The sequence below is a fragment of the Salminus brasiliensis genome, chromosome 12 (genome assembly GCF_030463535.1).
Source record: "Salminus brasiliensis chromosome 12, fSalBra1.hap2, whole genome shotgun sequence".
In the NCBI taxonomy this organism is placed as follows: domain Eukaryota; kingdom Metazoa; phylum Chordata; class Actinopteri; order Characiformes; family Bryconidae; genus Salminus; species Salminus brasiliensis.
The window spans coordinates 6,688,054-6,711,228 of NC_132889.1; the positions used below are offsets into that span (position 1 = coordinate 6,688,054).

Genomic DNA, 23,175 nt, shown 5'->3' on the forward strand with positions numbered 1-23,175 from the left:
GACTCTTGACAGACGCTCATGCCGCTCTCGCGGCGCGAGCTGCTGCTAATAACAGCAAACGAGCAATAAAATAATAGTGAAGCAACTGAACCATGGAAAGTATTTTGATAGGTGGGGTCAGGTTGTGTTGAACACAACCTGACGCATAATTAAACCAATCAGTCATAAAGAAAAAGGTTTGTTTTTATTGCTTTAATTGTGACACGTGTAGACATTAAGCTTGGGGAGGATAACAAGGCACTAATAAGCTCCCGGGACAAAAATGTTTGTCACCTGGCGTGTTTAAGGCGGTAGTGACTTCAGGCTCTTGCAGATGGCGCTGCATGAGGATGATCGGGCTACAAATACTTGCGGAGTGTGCTACGGGATTCATAGATTGAGAAAAGATACATAGCAATGAGCAAATTCCTCTTGCGTGCCACTCTGCTCCAAATAAGCAGTTAGTTCCCTGCAACCATTCTTTTAAAAACTAGTGGTGTAGGATCTGCGTTGACTTCTTGAAGCAATTCTTGTCTGGAAGCGAAGTGATTTTCATTGACATTTAAACCAGCCGGTGGGCCCTGTTCGTCAGTTTCGTCTTTTGGCCACAATTCTGAGGAGCATTTCCTGTAGACTGGGATTTCTGCCACTGCTGGTAGACCCGTATGACCGTACACTTCCGTACACATCTGCAGATTCGGCTACTTCCTTCACTCTGTGTCTTTTGGCCAATTTGCCACACAACCAACGAGACATTGACTACACTGTACTGCCTGGTGGACCAACCCACGCCCTCTCCAATGTGTGCACAATCTGCTGCCACAGTAAAGTGAAGAAAAGAGAGAGCGCCATCTATCCACCCTCTGGAGAAAGCAAAGCCAATCATGCTCTCTCAGGGCCTCGGCTGCCGATGGCTAGCAGCATGACAGGGATTAGAACCAGCGCTCTTCTGATCATAGTGACAGCGCCTTAGTCCGCTGGACTACTCAGGCCGTAACAGTCGAGTTTGACCATGGGGTGCCCAAACTTTGGCGTGCTACTGTATACAAATGACCGAATCAATGAACGAATGAATAATGAATGAATGAATGAAGAAAACAGCACAAGTGTTTAATACAATACATCAAGGTCTTTCTGTTTGTTCCACAGGTTGATACCAGCTCCCACCAGCCTTCTTTATCGTCTCTTCCAACAGACAGGGCAGTACATCTTTAATACTGCACTCCAGAACCTCAGGGGAGATATTAGTCCTCTTCCTCTCTTAAACAGTATGGACAGAAGTCCGCCAAGGGCCGTAAGGGCCGGTCACAGCCCACCCTTATGGAGCGACACTAGCCTGTGGCTGGATATAGGATTATTTTTAACGGATTATAAAATAAAATAAATCTAGAAAAAAAAGTTGAGTCTAAATGGATTACCTGCTTTTATCGTGGACTTTTAAAGTGCAGGGATTAGTTGAGAGAGCATGCGACGTTTTTAAATTGGTTGTCAGCGAAGCGCCTGATTTATGGACCTTTGCTCCAGCGTGAGGCTTTAAAACCCTGCTCCTCCACGGCAACTGTAAAATGAAGACACATATTGGATACAGCTAGCAGAGGGCCGTGCCTATCGCCCCCGGTTAAGGTCCTAAAACCCCGGACCAATTATAGTGAGCCTGTGAACAACAACAAGCAGCGCTGCAGAACCTACAAAAGCAGGAAAGTAAAAAAAAAAAATTAAGAAATGACACGATATGACACTGTCATTTATTAGCCATTAATTCCCAAACTAAGCAGAATGTCTTACATTCGTTTTAGGCACTTAAAAAGTTCAGTGCATTTTGCAGGGGCAAAGCAGATAAAGGTCAAAAGGGAAAGTGGGGCCTCAGATAAGTGCCAGGATGCTGACTGATCTGTAACTTTTATAAGATCCATAAAAGATGCAGAGAGGCTTTAAGCAGAAGTGCGGTTGTGACTAGGCCATTTACGCAATCACTTATGAGTGGGCGCGATACTGTGCTAGCATGCTGGTGAAAGCATCCATGGTTTTCATTGTTTTGTATTAAACCAATGGTTCTGCTTTTTTCGGCTGATGACAACCACCCAGGCCTGCATGTCTTTCTTGCCTGTTAGCAATGTGCAACTGGTTTGCAGCTGTAAGTAAGTTGCTGGCTTTACATCAAGTTGCTAGTTTACGACATACATGTTTGACATCTGCACTCACTGGCCATTTTATATGGTGCACCTACCATATAGGTGCAGTCTATAGGTTTTTAATTATAGACTGCAGCCCGTTGGCTGCACAATCTGTCAGTCCCCAGCACTTCCCCTCAACTTTCCCATCAATAGACACCATCAATAGATGACTGCTGACCAAATATTAGTTGGGTGGTGGACCACTCAACACTGCGATGAGATTAATCTGTGTTCAGACCATGGCTTAATTACAGTATTTACTAAGGTGGAACATCAGAGTGATGCGACACAGCTTAGATTCAGTGCCATTATTGGGGGCATTATTACCACTTACAGAATATCTCTCAACCGATCACATTGCATGCTCAGAACAAACTGTGATGAAATGAAGTGTTGTGTACGTAAAGTTCCCTAGAACAGAAATTGTACTTACTCTGGAATAGTTAAATAATGAGAGTTCAGTACATTGAAGTGAGAAACCGTGAACCTCAAACACTGCTGTCGCTTTATTAAAAAGAAAATCCAGCAGAACTAAAACTGGAAGCTGGAGCTGGAAAACGGCCCAATTCCAAAACACCTAAACTGTTACCTAACAGTCCTGACTTGCGATGAGTCTTGACACTCTCAAAATTCATCAAACTCTCAAACATACTCATGTGGGGCTCACATGGGTGAAACGTTAGTGGGTGGGTCTACTGGGACTCAGTTGGGTGTCTCAAACAGGCCCCATCTTTACAGCACACCTCAATCTCACATGGGTCCCATCTAGGCCCCATGTGCAGTGTATACAACGCAAATTGGGCCTGTGTTTAACCTCTCCTGGTCCTGTCAACTGACTCCGGTAGGCATCCATATGTGGAGCCAACATGGAACCTGTGCACAAAACTTTTTGGTTGGGCTAATCATACAGGCCCCACATGGGCATGTTATCTGGGTCCTCCAACGACTGCTCCCTCGAAAAGAAGCCTTGGGAAGGAAGTGTGTCAGTGGATTCAGTGATAAAATAAAACAAAAAACAAAATACTTGTTATTGTGCTAAAAATAAAGCTGGGTGCCGTAAACCAGCCAGTCAGAGCAGAGCTCAGTACGTTTTATTCATTCGAAGCCAAAATAACAGGGTGGTAAATTAGTAGAAATCACATTTTAGTAAAAATCACATTCTTACTAATTGTACAATTCCCCCGGGTGGTCCAGCAGACTAAGGTGCTGTCACTATGGTCAGTGGATCGCTGGTTCGAATCCCGGTCATGCTGCTAGCCATGATGGCGCTCTCCCCCCACATCATGCTGGCTATAACTGTAAAATGAGTGGCTTGACTGGGGGAGAAAATGGGTAAAAATACTGAATAAGTTGAAAAAATAAATAATTCTGAATACAGAATAAAGTGATAAGCAAAACACTAACTCCAAAAGTGCTTAAGAATCCACAAGACTGTCAGAGTCTAATGGGTCAACAAAAGAAAAAGTACCCAAATAATAAACAAGGCACCAAATATCAACATAACAAATGACCACAGAGTATTCCAATAATAATACAAAAACATGCAGATGCAGATGTTCTACAGTTCTACTGCAACTGTAAACCTAGAAGGTGCACCTATACACTAGGTATTTCTGATAAAATTGCCTATTATATAGGGACAAGGTAAGTGCAACCCCATGTGTATTCTCAGTAGAATTCATCCTGTGACACAATTTCAGCATTTTACACAGGGCACCCTTCGCAGAAGTGGAGTTACAAGTAGGCCATTTACACAATCGCTAATGAGAAAGTGTGCTGGTGAGCTAGCATGCTAGTTGTAACACCTCAAAAGAAGCTGTAGTTGTTTAGATTTCTTCATTTCACACTAACTGACCTACTTGCAGTGTTCCTTGTGGACTGATAGAAAGCCCCGAGCCTCCATTCCTTCGCTCGCCCACCGAAGTTAGCAGCTAAATAACAAAGACTCAAAGACCTTGAACGTGATCCGCTCATTCGCTAGCTCTAAATATATGAAACCTCTTTCTTAGCTAGGCAGGGGAGCATTCTCCCAGGACCTAATGCTAAAATGGCATGCAACCTCTCGGGAGCAGTGCTCATAACGCAAATACGCAGGGTTGCTCCCAAGCTCATCTGCTCTGGCCTCATAAAAGCGAGCAGCCAGGACTCATCTGCGCCCCTGGACATCAGCTTCACTTCCACTACGTCGACAGCTGTAGAAACTGCAGAATGCATTTAAACAGGCAGCTTTTATATTAGTCTTCAGAAGCCTTTCTCCCCCGACTGTCCAGCTGGTCCTGCGCCGCTCTGCTCCATTCCAACACATAAGGGCCGTTTATGCGCATTAAACGAGACCACAACAGCCACTAAATCATGCATGGACTGTTGCTCAGATTTGATCTTGGTTGAGAAATGGGCCGATATTTACACATTACTCAACCCAAGCCAACAAACCTCCCCCGAACGTTTCGGCTGCCTGGCGATGCCTCACTGGCGGCAGTTCGATGACTGGCTGACTTCACATGTATTGGAGGAGACCCTCCTAGTGTAGGGAGCATTGCCTCCTAGTGTAGGGAGCATTGCTAGCACTAGAGGTAGCTATGAATAGATGGGTTAAATGGCAGTACCAAACTGGGAGAAAAAGGGCAAAAATTCAACCCCCCCCCCCCCCCCCCCAATCACATCCCTCTGTTACACTGTCAAAGATGCCAACACATAACATTTCTTAAGTTCTTTGACGTAGAAGCCTATTTACAACCTGGCCTTCTTCTTGGGGACCTTGGCGAGGGCCTTGGCGGGCATTGAGGCGGCATTTGTCGCTAAATTAAACATAGTGTTTTTTTCTTTTACTCAGGGCTCATGCTAAAAAAATGTATTGGCTGATTTACGTTACTACGTAGCCCCGTAGCTTAGCCTAGCCTAGCTTTTAACAGTGGTCCATTTTTTATTTATTTCCTATTTTTGATTTGAGCATCAACTTACGAAAGTCGCTGCCACTATGACCCGAGTTTTGCTGGTTCGAATCCCAGGTCATGCTGCTTGCCATCAGCAGCCGGAGTCAGAGAGAGCACAACTGTCCTTTCTCTCTCAGGTGTGGGTTAATGGCACTTTCTCTCCACTCTCACTCTCACCATGTGGGAGACCAGGGTTCGATTCCCGGTCTGGGTGACTATGCTGTGCTACACCAATAAGAGTCCCTGGGCAAGACTTCTAACACTACATTGGCCCTTCTCTGTGATACGAGTAACCTTGTAAATTGCTCTGGATAAGAGCGTCAGCTAAATGCCATAAATGTAAATGTAAATGTAAATGTGATGTTGGTCAGCAAAAGCGTCTGCTGGCTGTTGTGTTGGAGCTGGGGAAGCCGTGCTTTCCTCAAAACTCTACTGCCTACCTAGGGATGCTTCTTCATTGGCAGTTTGAAAAGGGAGGGGACATATGCTAATCCTAGGTTTGGGAGGCATCACTAGCGATAGGGAGACAGGGGGAGTTCATACGAATGGGGATTAAGGCTTCCAAACTGGATAGAAAAATGGCATAAAATATTTTAAATTATATATATATATATATATATATATATATATATATATATATATATATATATATATATATATAAATAATTTTTTTTTTTCGATTTCGGAATTATCAATTGAACATAAAAAAATAAGCAATACATGGATTCCTCCCCTTAATGTCAAAATAATCCAGTCCAAGCTGTAATCATAGATTAGCTGTGCTGCTGTAATGTTCTGTCAGGAGCATGGTCATCAGCTCGTTGACGTATGGTTGACCACAGGATGATAAAATGCTCAGGCTCACGCTGGTCATACGTCAAGTCACTTTACAAATGTGATGAATGAAAGCAAAATCCTTTTCTTTCTGGGACTTCTGAATGAAGTAAGTTGCCAGGCCATTAAAAAAAAACTAATGAATCGTTTAAGCAGCTTTAATACAAAAGCTGAATTGTGAAGGTGTGTTTTTGCCATCTATAAATGTGTTTTTGTCATCTACCTGTGAAGACGAGAGCAGAAGAACTTTAATGCTCTGTCTTTGACACATTTTCACATTGTCTTTTCCTTTACTGTCAAATAAAGCAAAGTCCTTTTAAAAATTGGTGATGTTCATGAAGCATAACGGCTCGAACGCTGCTCGCAGGTGAAAGCAGTTACCAAGACACTGCTGTATCATTTAAAATGTCGAAGAGCATGAGCATTTGGAAAATGACTTCCATTATAGGTCTAAAAGTGTCCTTTTAATTTGTGAGCTCCTTTAAGCTGCACTTATTGCTGGGACAGGCAGTCAGTTGCATGCAGACAAACCCCGGACTGTATAATCTCCATAGAAAAGCATTGTCAGTAGAATGGAACGCTGGAGCAGCTGCAGCTACAGCCGCACATAAGCCTAAGGTCGCCATGCCCAAAGCCAAGCATCTGCTAGAGAAGGATAACGCCCTCCAGCTTTGGGCTGTGGAGCAGTGGAACTATGTTCTATGGACTGCTGGAGCACCATTCAGTACCTTTGGGTTGAGCTGGAGAGGCTGCTATGATCCAAATCTAATCAGCCTGATTGATTTGCTACTGTCGATTGGGCCAGTGCTTCCTTGTTGCCGCACTTCAATTGCTTGCACGTTAACATCTTCAGACCTCATGCTTGGGCCTGGATTCTCCATGTTCATACTGCATACTGTTGCTGTAGCAGAAGTGTAGATGGTCTCTAATTTCAGACATTGCACCGACGGATTTGGCTCGCCCATGGTACACCCTTGATGTTGAGAAACAGGACAATGAGACCTCGCAATGTTGGCGATCTAAAGATTTAGGGAATCTGGGACGGCTAGAAGGGTACCACTACAGGTTGAGGGATCAAAATGATGGAAAACTGGGCGGTCAGTAGATCTTAACGCATTATTAGGGAATGCAACTTGTCATGTTGAAGGTTCTCCAAGGGTTCCTGAAGGCTGGTGAAGACCAGCACTACAACTGTAGCTATCTTGCAGATATCAACTACAGCTGAATGGGTAATGATAGCAATCATAGGGTTCTCCCGAGTGGCACAACTGTCTAAGCGCTGACTCCACCACTGCATGTTTATACCCCGGTGATGCCACAGCCATCCGTTGTCAGGAGCAAACATAGGCTTGCGTTCTCTGGATGTGGAGGATGGCCCACCCCATCCCTCAGTATATATATTATGGAATTAGAAAAAATATTATGGAAAATGGAATTTTGGCATTGCTAATAAATGCAACATCTCTCTCAGGAGAGGAAAGCTAGCATTAGCCTAGTAAGCAGGATAACAATCTGTTCACCACAGAACAAATTCTAGTCTGTCTGACTGAAAACTTTAATAAACTGATAAACCTTTAGACCAGAATGACTCGAGCGACTGGTGTCTAATGATCAAGCATCTGCTGTTGAAAGGACAGAAAGCTGAGTTTAAAGGATTTTGTAACCCACTAGCTAAGCTAGCCTTTGCTGAGCTAGCTCAGCTAATGAGCAAAGTCGAGCGACTGGTGTTGAGAGAAACAGAAACATCAGTGACATCACCAATCAGTGACCCCCCACCGCGCCCCCACCCTGTGGCTCTCTTAAAAGCACATGGGGGAATGAGCTTATTTGGCCATGTCCTAGACAGACACAGAACAGACATTTGACACATCAATCAGTCAGTCGTGATTTTGAAATATCTGCCAAACACTACTGACAGGCCAGTTTGAACCAGTAAATGAACCCCCATGTTTATTTTCCACCGAAGGAGGACAGCCAATCGGGTGAGCTCATCGGATTTATCCATGTTTGATGGAGTCTCCGCCCCCGGATGGTTCATTCCCTTTGGACACAGCAGTTAATTAGGCTCGCACATCTGAATAATTCAGCCTGCATCATGGTTATAGTTGGTAAGCTCGGTCACATGTGCCCTATTCCGACGCAAGTAAGTAGCACAGATTTCACACAAGCTCCAGAGAAAAAGGCTCTAACCCTCAGATCCTTCCCCCGGAAACACAGAACGTTTACATCCTGCACATCACTGGATGCGACGTATTATCGAGTGTGAGCATGTCACGACACGTTCAGAAATCCCAGCAACCCAGTAAATCCCAGTGTGAAATGTAAGCATGTTTTGGCCCCGGGCAAAAAGGTGAAGGGAGTTCCGCAGCAGACTTCACGGAGCCTGAGTGAGGGAAGACGTTGAAAAGAGGGAAAAGCTAGATGTTACATAAAAAAAACATAAATCACCTAATACTCCATCTTTGATTTACAGCTTGTTTAATGCTTAGTAGTCTAAAATAGGCAGATCTACTGACTATATATAGAATTATGTATATAACTTATATATCCATAACTCTGTACATTATGCAAATGTTCAGGCCGCCTTCTCAAATGGCATGTAATGTTGTTTTTCTGAGGTGAAGAACAAGACATAATGCTCCACGCACAATCTCGGTAAGCACCCTTATATAACCCCAACACTCCAATACACCAGAGGAAGAGTTATTAGCCTATTAAGAACCTTAATAAACACTCTTTTACACTGGAAAAGGACAAATTAGTCCAAAAAAGAAAACTCGATATACAATCTTATACACCAACAGATGATATTAGTCCATAAACAACACAGATAAATGAGCCTTAAACAGCCTCAATAAACAACAATACACCACTTCTATACTCTGGAATAGGAGATATTACTCCATAAATAAACTCAACACTTCAACCCACCAGAAGAGGAGTTATTAGCCTATAAACAACCCCAATAAACACTCCTGTGCAATGGAAGAGGAGGTACTAGTGCATTAAAAATTCAATATACAACCCTATACCTTAAGAGATTACATTAGTCCATTAACAACCTAGATAAATACTCAAATAATCTCAATAAACTACAATACACTACTTCTATAAACCACACTATGAGGTATTACTCCACAAACAACCTCAACACTCCTACACTCTAGAATATGATGTATTAGTCCATTTACATTTACCATTCTCAATAAATGGTCTTATATACAAGGAGATATGCTCTCCTACAAATCTCAATAAACACTTTATTATAAAAATATATGTTATAAAAGGGGATATTAGTCCATGAATATCATTAATTAATCATCTTTATCACATTAGTTAATTAAGAACCTCAGTAAAGGTTCTTAAACACAGTAGAATAGAATAGATATTAGTTTGCATCCTCAGTGAATACTGCTATACACTAGAAAAGGGGACATTACCTCATAAACAACCTTAATAAACACTCCACACACTAGAATAGAAAATATTGCTCCAGAAACAACCTCAATAATAACCATGTAGACTAGAATATGAGATATTATACTATTAACAACCTTAAAAATAACCATATAGACGGAAATAGTATTTATTATTCTATAAACAACCTCAATAATAACTATATAGATTAGAATATAAGATATTTTTCTATAAACAACCTCAATCATAACCATGTAGACTAGAATATGAAATAGACTACTATGAACAACCTCAATAATAACTATATAGATTAAAATATAAGATATTATTCTATAAACAACATCAATAAACACTCCATACACTGGAATAGATATATATATTTTACTACAAAAAAAAACTTTTTTTTATTATTACAGAAGTATTAATCCATAAATAAACTCAATATGACATTAGTCCATAAACACCATATAAACTACATTAGAAAATATTCTCAATAAACACTCACTTAAAATATGTGATATTACTCTATAAAACTAAATAAACACGTGTGTACTAGAATACAAGGTATAAGTCCATACACAACATCAATAAACACTCAATTATAAAAAGAAAAAAAACACTAGAATATAATATCATGTTAGTCAATAAACAACCTCAACGCTCCAGTCCAGCAGGGAGGAATTATTAGCCCATAAACAACCTCCATAAACACTGCTTTACACTGGAACAGGAGGAATTAGTCTGTTAACAAAACTCAATATACAATCTTATACACCAACAGATAATAGTTGTCCATATACAAATCTTTAACAACTCTCTAAATTCCCACTTACTACAACAGGAAATATTACTCCACTCTAAAGAAAAGCTTTTATACACAAGAATAGGAAATCCTAATAATCAATGTACACAGAGACATTAGTGCATAAACAGCCTCAGAAATACTTGGATACACTGTAGAATAACAGGAATTAGTTCACAAACAACCTCAATAAATACCACAAGCACTAGAATAGGACATACTAGCTCATAAGCAACCTCAATAAACAATAATTTACCAGAACAACCTTAAACATTATATACACTAGCATTTGGGACACCACCTCATAAACAATCTCAATATACATCTTATATACAAAAATAGATAGAATATAGAAATATAGAAAAATAGATCCATATAAAAACTCTACATATACTACCATAGGAGATTCTACTTTATAAACAACATCCATAAACACTCCTGCACTAAAATAGGAGACACTAGCTCATCAACAACCTCAGAAAACAAATAATGCACAAGAATAGGAGGTATTAGCTCATAAACAAAAAAACAAAAAACAAAACACACACACTGGAATAGGATATAATAGCTCATAAACAACCCCAATAAACACCACATACACTGGAGGAGGAGATATTAGCTAATAAACAACCCCAATAAACACCACATACACTGGAGGAGGAGATATTAGCTAATAAACAACCTCAATAAACACCACATACACTGGAATAGAAGATATTGGCTCATAAATAACCCCAATAAACACCACATACACTGGAGGAGGAGATATTAGCTAATAAACAACCTCAATAAACACCACATACACTGGAATAGAAGATATTAGCTCATAAATAACACCAGTAAATACCACATACTCTGGAATAGGAGATAATAGCTCACAAACAACTCCACAACAACATCACATACACTGGAATAGGAGATATTATTTTATAAACAACCCCAATAAACACCCCAATAAATACTACTGGAATAGGAGATATTAGCTCATAAACGACCCCAATAAACACCACATAAACTGGAATAGGAGATATTAGCTCATAAATAACCCCAATAAACACTACATACACTGGAAGAGGAGCTACTAGTTTATAAACAACCCCAATAAACACCACATACACTGGAATAGGAGATATTATTTTATAGACGACCCCAATTAACACCACATACACTGGAATAGGAGATATTATTTTATAAACAACCCCAATAAACACCACATACACTGGAATAGGAGATATAATTTTTATAAACGACCCCAATAAACACCACATACACTGAAATAGGAGATATTATTTTATAAACGACCCCAATTAACACCACATACACTGGAATAGGAGATATTATTTTATAAGCAACCCCAATAAACACCACATACACTGGAATAGGAGATATTATTTTATAAATAACCCCAATTAACACCACATACACTGGAATAGGAGATATCATTTTATAAACAACCCCAATTAACACCACATACACTGGAATAGGATATATTATTTTATAAGCAACCCCAATAAACACCACATACACTGAAATAGGAGATATTATTTTATAAGCAACCCCAATAAACACCACATACACTGGAATATGAGATAGAAGCTCAAACCTTCATGAAAATCACCAGCTATGCTTACTCAACCACAACCTTACTCAACACTCCTACATGCTAGAATTGCAGATGTTGCATTTAGCTCCATACTCACCTATTCTTCTCTCTGCTGTCCTGTCTGGGTCCCCAGAGCTTTCCTTCTGCAGGAGCTGCTGGAACGAACCGTCTTATATTTCTGTCCTTCCGAGGGGTTTTAGTAAAGGTGAAGGCCGCAGATGTGGGATATTTGGGGTCCAGGAGTTTCCACAGGCCTCCTGCCCTTTTCCAACTAAAACCACTGCTCCTTTTCAGGCTGCTGATAAGATACGAGGATAAGATATGAGAGAGAGAGAGAGAGAGAGAGAGAGAGAGAGAGAGAGAGAGAGAGAGAGAGAGAGATGAGTTTCAGAGCCAGTGCAGTTTTCTGAAAAATGTTGTTTGCAAAAGCCACTTGACTTTGCTAAATTAATCAGATTTTAATACAGCAGCAGACTAGACACACAAAAAGAGAGGGCAGGCGAGAGAGCGGGTGTGTGTGTGTGTGTGTGTGTGAGAGAGAGAGAGATAGAGAGAGGGAGGGATTGTAATGGAATGATCCAGAGAAAATCTGAGTTGCAACTGGTCAGTGGAGGCCGGTCACAGAGAGAGAGCCCCTTATTTAAGCATTATTTAAACAAAGGGTCCAGAGAGTGAATAAGAGAGAGAGAGGACAAGAGAGACAGAGAGAAAAGCACCACTCAATGGGAAAGCAAAGATATCCATGTCCAAATGTTTGTGGACACCCCTTCTAATGAATGCATTTAGCTACATATAGTGGTTGCAGCCCATTGCTGACACAGATGTGCAAATGCACACACACAGCTTGCCTAGCCCCTGTAGAAAAGCATTGCCAATAGACTAGGACTGTCTGGAGCAGATAGACATGAACCTATTAGCAGCATGCCTTATTTATTTTGTATTATTTTCAGGACTAAACGGGTGTCTCTGTTTAATTAAAAATATTTTAAAATATAAATAATAATAAAAAAGAAAATATAAAAAAAGAAAAATAACCTGACAACCCCATCAGGCTAAATAGATAGTGGGAACTGTTTTGTTCTATTAATGCAACAAAATTATATTTTATCTTGTTTGGCATTTGCGCTAGATCAGGAACTTGACCACACAAAGAACTGCAGGATGAAATTTACCACCCCGTCACGAATTATTGTGAATATGGCTCCCAAGTCGAAATAAGGATTTTATGCCTGAGGTGAGGCACTGTTTTTTGGGGGGAGTTAACATATCTTTCATGTTTCCTGTTGCTCTTAGGAAACATTTGGAAAATGGAACTTTTGAAACTTGTTTGAGGTAAAGCTCTAATATAACAAAATTATATTTTATCTTGATTGGTGCTCATACAAGATCAGGAACTGGAATTTAGGATGAAATTTACCACCCCGTCACATTTTATTGGGAATATAGCTCCCATGTCTGAATAAAAGAGATTAATATTACAATATTAATGAGAATTTTATTTATTTATTTATTTATTTTTGAGATGTCAATGTTACTATTGATAAACATTTGAAAAATTGCAGCGTGGAAATGAAACTTTTGACACTTGTTTCCAGTGAGGATTTAAACCGTTTCAAAAGTTGTGTCCTTCACATACCACTCTGAAAGACGTCCAAAAAATGCTAACTTCGCTTGTTGTGAGTGTGTGTGTTGAGAGAGAAGGAGACAGAGCGAGATGGCAGAGGATGAGAGAGATTTTGCCATCAATCAGTGAATAATCAATGAGCCGGCCATAACTGAAGCAAGAAAGAAGGGAAGGGAGGGAGGGAGGGAGGGAATGAGGGAAGGCAGGAGGGCGCTGGGGAGGGGGAAGAAGGAGCTGAGAAGACGCTGCTGGAGAGATACAGATGACTTGAGGGAGGAGGGAAAGATAGAATCAAGCGCGAGTGGAGGAGGATAAAAAAAAGAAGGTCGGGATTGTGTAGGAGGATTTGCACTTGCCATAATATTGTTGTCCCTAGCAACAGCCGCTCTCTCTCTCTCTCTCTCTCTCTCTGTCTTTCTCTTCCTTTTTCTTTTCTCTCTCACTCTATTCTTCGCTTCTTCCTCCACACTCCGTGTTTACTGTAGTGTTGACTGCGTGTACAGTAGTAGTTGGACAGCCCTGCATTTCCCACCTTCTGCTTCACTCTACTCTGTCGCTAATCTTCTCGCTCTCTTTCTCTCTCTCTCTCCCTTCCTCCATCTCCACCCCTCACTTGCCCTCCACCTCCTCCTTCTGCTCTACAGGCCAGAAGTATGGTGTGACTTTGAAAGTTTCAGGAACTTTTCACAGTGAAGTCGTTGTACCAACCAATCAATCACAACACATCCTGCATACATCCTGATGAATGTTATCAGCAACTAGTTTAAGTAAAACAGTTTTTTCCAGACTATTCCACTGGTCTGCAGTAAACTACACTGGTCTGCAGAAAAATAAACTGGTCTGCAGTAAACTAAACTGGTCTGCAGAAAAATAAACTGGTCTGCAGAAAAATAAACTGGTCTGCAGTAAACTAAACTGGTCTGCAGTGAACTAAACTGGTCTGTAGTGAATTAAACTGGTCTGTAGTGAATTAAACTGGTCTGCAGTGAACTAAACTGGTCTGTAGTGAATTAAACTGGTCTGTAGTGAATTAAACTGGTCTGCAGTAAACTAAACTGGTCTGCGGTGAACTAAACTGGTCTGTAGTGAATTAAACTGGTCTGTAGTGAATTAAACTGGTCTGCGGTGAACTAAACTGGTCTGAGGTAAACTAAACTGGTCTGCAGAAAAATAAACTGGTCTGCAGTAAACTAAACTGGTCTGCAGTGAACTAAACTGGTCTGCAGTGAACTAAACTGGTCTGCGGTGAACTAAACTGGTATGTGGTGAACTAAACTGCTCTACAGTAAACTAAACTGGTCTGCTGTGAATTAAACTGGTCTACAGTAAACTAAACTGGTCTGTGGTGAATTAAACTGGTCTGAAGTGAATTAAACTGGTCTGCGGTGAACTAAACTGGTCTGCAGTGAGTTAAACTGGTCTGCGGTGAACTAAACTGGTATGTGGTGAATTAAACTGGTGTACAGTAAACTAAACTGGTCTACAGTAAACTAAACTGGTCTGCTGTGAATTAAACTGGTCTGCAGTGAGTTAAACTGGTCTGCAGTGAGTTAAACTGGTCTGCAGTAAACTAAACTGGTCTGCTGTGAATTAAACTGGTCTACAGTGAACTAAACGGGTCTGCAGTGAGTTAAACTGGTCTGCGGTGAACTAAACTGGTCTGCGGTGAACTAAACTGGTCTGCAGTGAATTAATCTAGTCTGTGGTGTATTAAACTGGTCTACAGTAAACTAAACTGGTATGCGGTGAACTAAACTGGTATGTGGTGAACTAAACTGGTCTGCAGTAAATTAAACTGGTTCTGCAGTGAATTAAACTCATCTGCAGTAAACTAAACTGGTCTGCAGTAAACTAAACTGGTCTGCAGTGAACTAAACTGGTCTGTAGTGAATTAAACTGGTCTGTAGTGAATTAAACTGGTCTGCAGTAAACTAAACTGGTCTGCAGTGAACTAAACTGGTCTGTAGTGAATTAAACTGGTCTGCAGTAAACTAAACTGGTCTGCAGTAAACTAAACTGGTCTGCAGAAAAATAAACTGGTCTGCAGTGAACTAAACTGGTCTGTGGTGAATTAAACTGGTGTACAGTAAACTAAACTGGTCTACAGTAAACTAAACTGGTCTGCTGTGAATTAAACTGGTCTGCAGTGAGTTAAACTGGTCTGCAGTGAGTTAAACTGGTCTGCAGTAAACTAAACTGGTCTGCTGTGAATTAAACTGGTCTACAGTGAACTAAACGGGTCTGCAGTGAGTTAAACTGGTCTGCGGTGAACTAAACTGGTCTGCGGTGAACTAAACTGGTCTGCAGTGAATTAATCTAGTCTGTGGTGTATTAAACTGGTCTACAGTAAACTAAACTGGTATGCGGTGAACTAAACTGGTATGTGGTGAACTAAACTGGTCTGCAGTAAATTAAACTGGTTCTGCAGTGAATTAAACTCATCTGCAGTAAACTAAACTGGTCTGCAGTGAACTAAACTGGTCTGTAGTGAATTAAACTGGTCTGTAGTGAATTAAACTGGTCTGCAGTAAACTAAACTGGTCTGCAGTGAACTAAACTGGTCTGTAGTGAATTAAACTGGTCTGCAGTAAACTAAACTGGTCTGCAGTAAACTAAACTGGTCTGCAGAAAAATAAACTGGTCTGCAGTGAACTAAACTGGTCTGTGGTGTATTAAACTGGTCTACAGTAACCTAAATTGGTCTGTGGTGAATTAAACTGGTCTGCAGTAAACTAAACTGGTCTGCAGTGAATTAAACTGGTATGTGGTGAACTAAACTGGTCTGCAGTGAATTAAACTGGTATGTGGTGAACTAAACTGGTATGTGGTGAACTAAACTGGTGTACAGTAAACTAAACTGGTCTGCAGTGAGTTAAACTGGTCTGCAGTGAACTAAACTGGTATGTGGTGAACTAAACTGGTCTGCAGTAAATTAAACTGGTTCTACAGTGAATTAAACTCATCTGCAGTAAACTAAACTGGTCTGTGGTGAATTAAACTGGCCTGCAGTGAACTAAACTGGTCTGCAGTAAACTAAACTGGTCTGCAGTGAATTAAACTGGTCTGTGGTGTATTAAACTAGTCTACAGTAAACTAAATTGGTCTGCAGTAAACTAAACTGGTCTACAGTAAACTAAACTGGTCTGTGGTGAATTAAACTGGTATGTGGTGTATTAAACTGGTCTACAGTAAACTAAACTGGTCTGTGGTGAATTAAACTGGCCTGCAGTGAACTAAACTGGTCTGCAGTGAATTAAACTGGCCTGCAGTAAACTAAACTGGCCTGCAGTAAACTAAACTGGTCTGCAGTAAACTAAACTGGTCTGTGGTGAATTAAACTGGTCTACAGTAAACTAAACTGGTCTGCAGTAAACTAAACTGGTCTGTGGTGAATTAAACTGGTCTACAGTGAATTAAAATGGTCTGTGGTGTATTAAACTGGTCTATAGTAACTAAACTGGTCTGCAGTATATTAAACTGCTCTGCAGTGTGATTAAAAAACACAACATAGGGGTGCTAATGCTAAATTATCATCATGATGTTCTCCCAGTCCAGTGTTCTGACAGTGACAGGGGTTCTTTAGCAAAGATAATGGTTCTGTGTAGAACCATAAATGCTCAAAAAACCATGTCATTGTTTCAATTCTTTCTGCTCACTCTCAACAAAAAAAGGTTATATGTAGTCCTAAACAACTTATTTATTTAAGCTTTTTACTAAAGTAAACTGTTAATTTTAGTAAATAAAAAATAAAAAGTAGTTCAGAAATTGAAGTTCAAAGTCAAAATTTAACAACATTTTTACATCTCAACTTTTTTTAAGATTCATCATTCAAATCATCATCAAACAGAGTATTGACAGATATCTAATGTTAGTTAGCTAGCTAGCTATATTAGCTAGCTATGAACCTACGTAGTAGTCAAGATATTGTGTTCAGTACACACATATCAGCCATAACATTAAAACCACCTGCCTGATATTGTGAATGCCACCTGGGTGCCGGCAAAACAGCTTTGGCACCAAGATACTAGCCACATTAGCCGCTAGTCCTGTTATGAGGTGGAGCCTCTATGGACCACATTAATGAGCTTTGCGCCCCTTTGACCCTGCCATCAGTTCACCGGCTCAAATTCTCGCTATTGCCCATTTTTTCTGCTTCAAACACGTCAGCTTCAAGAACCGACTGTTCACTTGCTGTTAGTGGTTTTATTGTTATGTACTGATCAATGTAACCTATTGTATACATGTGCATGTCTCTCTCTCGCTCTCTCTCTCTCTCTCTCTCTCTCTCTCTCTCTTACAGCACAATAAGAGTAATAAGGTTGCCCTTGAGTAGCAGTGAGAGTAGGAGTAGGTGTCAGTTTGTGGGAATACAGGACCTGAATTCATCTCAGCTCAATATACAGCACAGTATCACAGTGACACACAGACACACACACACACTCACACACATACCCAAACACACATCCGTTGCCCACACTGACAGCTACCTCTCAGCAGGTGACACTCCGGATTATAATAATGGGCATCTCATGTTGCTGCTCACAGCGAGGGACACTAACACGGTCAATAAACAGAAAAACGAAAAAGCCAGCCAGAGCTGTAGGAATCTTTAGCCATGCCGAACGAGTCCATAATCACAAAGGCATCTCGCTCTGTTTGAGCATTCGCCCGCGTTCATGCCCACTGCCAGCCAGAAGCAAAATTACATCAGACATTCTGGAGCTTCCCAGCAAATAATCGTCTCACTGGTGCTCTGAACGCTCCTCTGGTCCTTTTCTGAGGCCCCGCAGCTTCTACTGAGTAGATTTTGGCCTTGTTCTCCATTTTGTTCCCATTATTTCTCAGAATGCATTGTGGGCCAGATTCATAGGCCTGTTCAAGTGCAGGTTCAGCTACGCTATGTGCAACAAAACAAAAGGAATTCAGTTAGACCTTTCCCACAGAGCAAGCCTCCGTTCCACTTCAGCTTTAGTAGCGTTTAGTCACGTCCACTCCAATCAGCTATGCCATTGTAGAGTACCATGGGGCTCAATCACTAAGGTATCCTATATATTTTAGTCATAACTTGCCAGGTTATGTCATGTAAAGTCTTAACTTCCTGCAAATGATCATGATGGACTACAGCTGCTAGCTTCTCTGTGCCCACATAAGTGGAGTTATGACATAGCTACATTTTGGGAGAAGGACCTTGCCCCAAACTCCTTCTCCTACTCCCTCAAGCCCCTTATATACCCCTCGCTTCTTAGTTCAACTCTGTGTCAAACAAACATCACAGACCACAGGAAAGCCGTCCCGGACTCCAAGCCAAACGCAGGGCGTGGTCAGCCCTAGGAAAATAGCCATTGGATTGACCAAAACACTGGGACATACAATAGGAAAGTCCAATGGGAAAGCTCAGTGTAGATCTGAGATGGATGATTGTAGATTGACACAAGTCAGCAATGTCTCTTGGAGCCATTTCTAAAAACTGCAGATTCCAAGATTCCATCAGTTCAAGCAATTGTATATAAGTACATGTTATTAGGAGGTGTAGTCACATTGCTGATGGTCTGGGAGAAGAGCCAAACTGTCACTCACAGCTTGAAAATTGCAGAAAATTGGTTTGGATGGTCAGGAATAACCCAAGAACCACCAACGCACAGACCTGTCATGAGCTGGGAGCTGCTGGAACACCAGGGTCAAGTAGCCAGGCAAGTTTTACATTGCCATGGACTAAGAGGCTGGAGGAAACAACCGTGGAACCACCAGGTATAGACGTTGCGTTCTCTGGGTGACAGTGCCAACACTTAGACACTTAGGAGCCCTTATGTCCCAGTCCCTCGAGTTTTAAAGGTCTGAGAATAAAGATTTTAGTCTGCCTTCTGAAAGTTTACAACTACAAAATTTTCGTAAAATGCCCAACGGCACTTCATTATTCATATTAATTGTGCAATTCATCAGTCTCATTTCTCTGTCGCGGATCGATGGGAATCGACTCAGTGCTCGGCCTTGGTTGAGGCTTCTTTAGAAAAACCATTCGAACCAGCCATACACACTCTGATCTGCCATACACGCTCTAATCTGCCCAATACCAATCCGCCATACGCACTCTGATCTCCAAGCTGATCCCACTTGCCATTCGCAACGTTCCAGCCTGCGACGGCATAATCCTGCCTGCCTTTGTAGTCTCCCTGATATTTTGAACGTCTTTCACAGCGTCAGATTATAATGAGCTATACATGTGCTTATCACACACACACTGAAAGGCTAATCAGAGCAGACTCACTTAAGGCCTGAGCTGCCTCATCACTCTCCCTACTCTACAGCCTGGAAACGTGCTCCGCATCTCCGAGTCCAAGAACCCGCCGCTAATTGGCTATTATTGCCAAAATTCTCCACAGTGCAATATGAAAACGCAATAAGTCACAGCACTCATACTTTACCTAATGACTAGATCCCTCCTGATAGCATCACTTGTGCAGCAGCTGTTAGTGCAATTGATGCTCCGAGCAGTTTCAAACAAGTTACGAGACGCGAGCCCTGCCTTGGTGTCGAGCGAGCATGCGTTACTGCTATGAATTGTACATTCCCAATAATTGACTGGGAGTGTAGGCCTAATGTACGGACACAGTATTCTCTTTCATGGGCTCTTTGGCAGCGTTTTCATTGTCCAGACAAGCCCTCATGATTTCAACTGGTTAGTGTTGCTGTAAGTCAATGCCTGTACGTACACACAATTCTTGTTGAGGCACCAATACAGCGATCGAGACAATATATTGGCCAGTGGATTGACTAAGGTTACCATGGCATTGAGCTTTGAAGCAACTGAAGAAGCTCATTCCAGTACGTCTAGAAAAGACCCAGAACCAATCATCGTACATCAGTAACCTGACATCACTACTGCTTTTGTGGCTGAATGCAATCAAATCCTCACAGCAATGTTCCAACATCTAGCAGAAAGCCTTCCTAGAAGACCAGAGGCAAAAAAGACAAGCTTGTCTTCTTAATTATACCCTTGATTTCAGAAGAAACACTGGATAAGCAGTTGTCTACAAACTTTTGGACAAGTAGCACATGTTCTCAGAAGTTCAGGCATGTACTGCAATGCCAAAAGTAGTGTTAGAGGAATGTTATGTTATCAACATTCGCTGTGAAGTGGTTGTTGTGGTGTAGTAGGTAACAACATGTCTTTTCCCATGAAAGACTAGGGTTTGATTGCCTGGCTGGACAAACACTAAAGAGTCCTTTAGCAAGACTCCTAACCCTGTTTTCACCTACAAATTAGCTTGGTGCTAGCAGTTCTACACAGACATCTGAAGATCATAACAGGCAAGCAAGTAAAGCGTTGTTAAGCCCGATTAGGCCATAGACAACTGAATTTCAGGATAGGTCAGCTGAAAATCTTATGTCCAGTGTGAGAGGGGAAGTGATGCCGGATTAACTGCCCAAATGAGCTCTGACATTTCAGGAATTTTGACCACTTGTCTCATAACCTGAGCAGTTTCACAAGCAGATTTCTGAATTTTGACCAGTCTCATACCCCGATATCTGAATCTTCACCACTCTTCTCATAGTCTGAGCAGTCTCACAAGCTGATATCTGAATTTTGACCACTCTTCTCACAGTCTAAGCAGTTTCACAAGCTGATTTCTCTAAGTAATGACTTGTTTCCCTGAAAGCTTCATATCATAGATTGCGTTAGTTATAGACAGTTGATTACTGATACTATAAAATTAATTTGCCGGCTGATTAACTTTGCCTGTGAGTCACAGAATACACAGAGTCCCTGAAAATGTTTTGTACACCCCATACATATGCGCACAGCCAAGTCGTAGCACACAGCATGGCACAGGTTAGCAAAGCTATGCTCTTTCTCAACATTTTTGATATACAGGGCGTCATATTCTGATGAATTGAGTGCTTGTATGTACACAGAACACAGTTTTTACATGCAGTGTGAGCACTCATGTCGTATCATGTCAGTCACACCAACTACTTTCATACAGTATCGGAATGTTAGCCAGTTAACGCATTAGTGTTCATCCTTCTCTTGTGAGGGCAGGATATAACAGGCAATTCTTTATCTCGTTTAATTTTATGGGCACAGAAATCAGAACCGTCTGGGAGTGCCAGAGAACCAGTTATATAACCCCTGATATAGAAATAGACTTCTACACTGGCCTGCCACTTGTGGGTAAGGCTACAGCACGAAGCTCCCAGTGCAGAAGGTGGAACGGTCTGAAACAGATTTGAGTGCACTGACGCAAACCTGGACACTAGGGATAAGGCCGCTCACCGTTTTTAAACATTTAACCGAACAAGGCATGACAATTAAAATTGAATGCACAGTGAGAAGAGAACCCTGCACTCCATGCTTATGACTGATGCTTATGAAATCTACTTCATGCGGTTTACTGATCAAATTTTGCAAATGGCAGCTATGAGTCTTCCTTCACACCACATTCCAAATCCCAGGACAGATTTACTTCACCCTGCAGGCCATTAATCAAAGCTCCACCAAACCCGGAGGTTATTTACTGGCCAATGTATTAGAAACTCCTTCCCTTATGGCTCCACCTTACTGTTGTACAGTTGGTAGCCATTCCCTAGACCTTCGTCTCTGGTCAGATTCCGACCACAAAGCCGCTCCTTGATGGATGTTTTTGGGTGGTGGACCCACTCTGAACCAAGCAGTAAAATTGTCGGCCGACTAGCATCACACACACTGCCATGACATCAGGTCAGCAGCAGCCCTGTGGACAGAAACTGACCATTGATGAATGAGGTTGAGGAAGATTGATAAATTGTGTAACAGAGGGACTGTAATTGAAAACTTAAAGAGTGGGTCTACAAGGCCGGGGTTTCTAATAAAGTGGCCAGTCTGTGTAATTTGCTCAGCCACTACTGTATTTCATTGAGTAGTATTTCAACATTGCAGTCAGGCAGTGAATCATTTTTAGTGTATGCCGCTACAGTGGAAGGCCCTGCGGGAGTTCTGACAAATCACAGGTGTTCACGGTCTGACAATCAAAGGTGCTTCAGTGGAGGGGATTATGATTCATTGGAATGGCTTTTAAAGCTTAGGGGTCTTTATTGTATATGCAGGGTGGAGCAAGGCATACCGCTAACAGATTTTCATTTTTAGAATTATCATGAGTTACTGAGCAACAATGTATCCCTGAATCACAGTGTATTATCATTCTGTAACTCAATTTAATTCCCATATTCATTGTCATTCTTTTACTCTCAGTTAAAAACAAAAATTTTAGCCATGTTCTTGGTTATTCCAATATTTATTAGCATCCTGTAACTAACTGCTTTCCGTGTTTATTTTCATTCTTTAACTTTCTGCAATTCCCATTGTCACAGCTCTGTCACAAACGATCATTATATTCATTGTCATTCTTTAACTTACTGTAATTCCCACATTCATTATCATTCTGTAACTCTGTCAGCCCAATATTCCTTGTCATTGCGTAACTCTGATTTCCATATTCATTATTATTCTGTAACTTACAGTCATTCTGATATTCATTATCATTCTGTAACTCACAGTCAGTCCAATATCCCTTGTCATTGTGTAACTCATGACTATTTTCATAGTCATTCTAATTCCAGTTTTCATTATCATTAGGTAACACCATCATTCTAATACTCATTGTCATTCTGTAACTCCAGGTTTTTCTGATATTCCTTGTCATTCTTGTGGTATTCCAATATCCATTATGATTCGATAACTCACTCATTCTGTTACTTACTGTCATTCTGAAATGCATTGTCATCCTGTGATTCATGGTAATTCCATAATTCATTGTCATTCCACTGGCTTT

General features: G+C 41.1%; 1 protein-coding gene across 3 annotated transcripts in view; it reads right to left on the reverse strand.

Moving 5' to 3' along the window:
• elfn2b (extracellular leucine-rich repeat and fibronectin type III domain containing 2b) overlaps nucleotides 1–23,175 on the reverse strand; it is a 152,828-nt gene that overhangs the window by 86,214 nt on the left and 43,439 nt on the right. For 2 of the 3 annotated variants that reach the window (XM_072692977.1, XM_072692978.1), the window contains exon 2: nucleotides 11,840–12,037. The gene's annotated coding sequence lies outside the window, so the exon portion shown is untranslated. Of the gene's footprint in view, nucleotides 1–11,839; nucleotides 12,041–23,175 lie in introns of all 3 variants that reach the window. The other variant, XM_072692976.1, reaches the window with a different exon arrangement.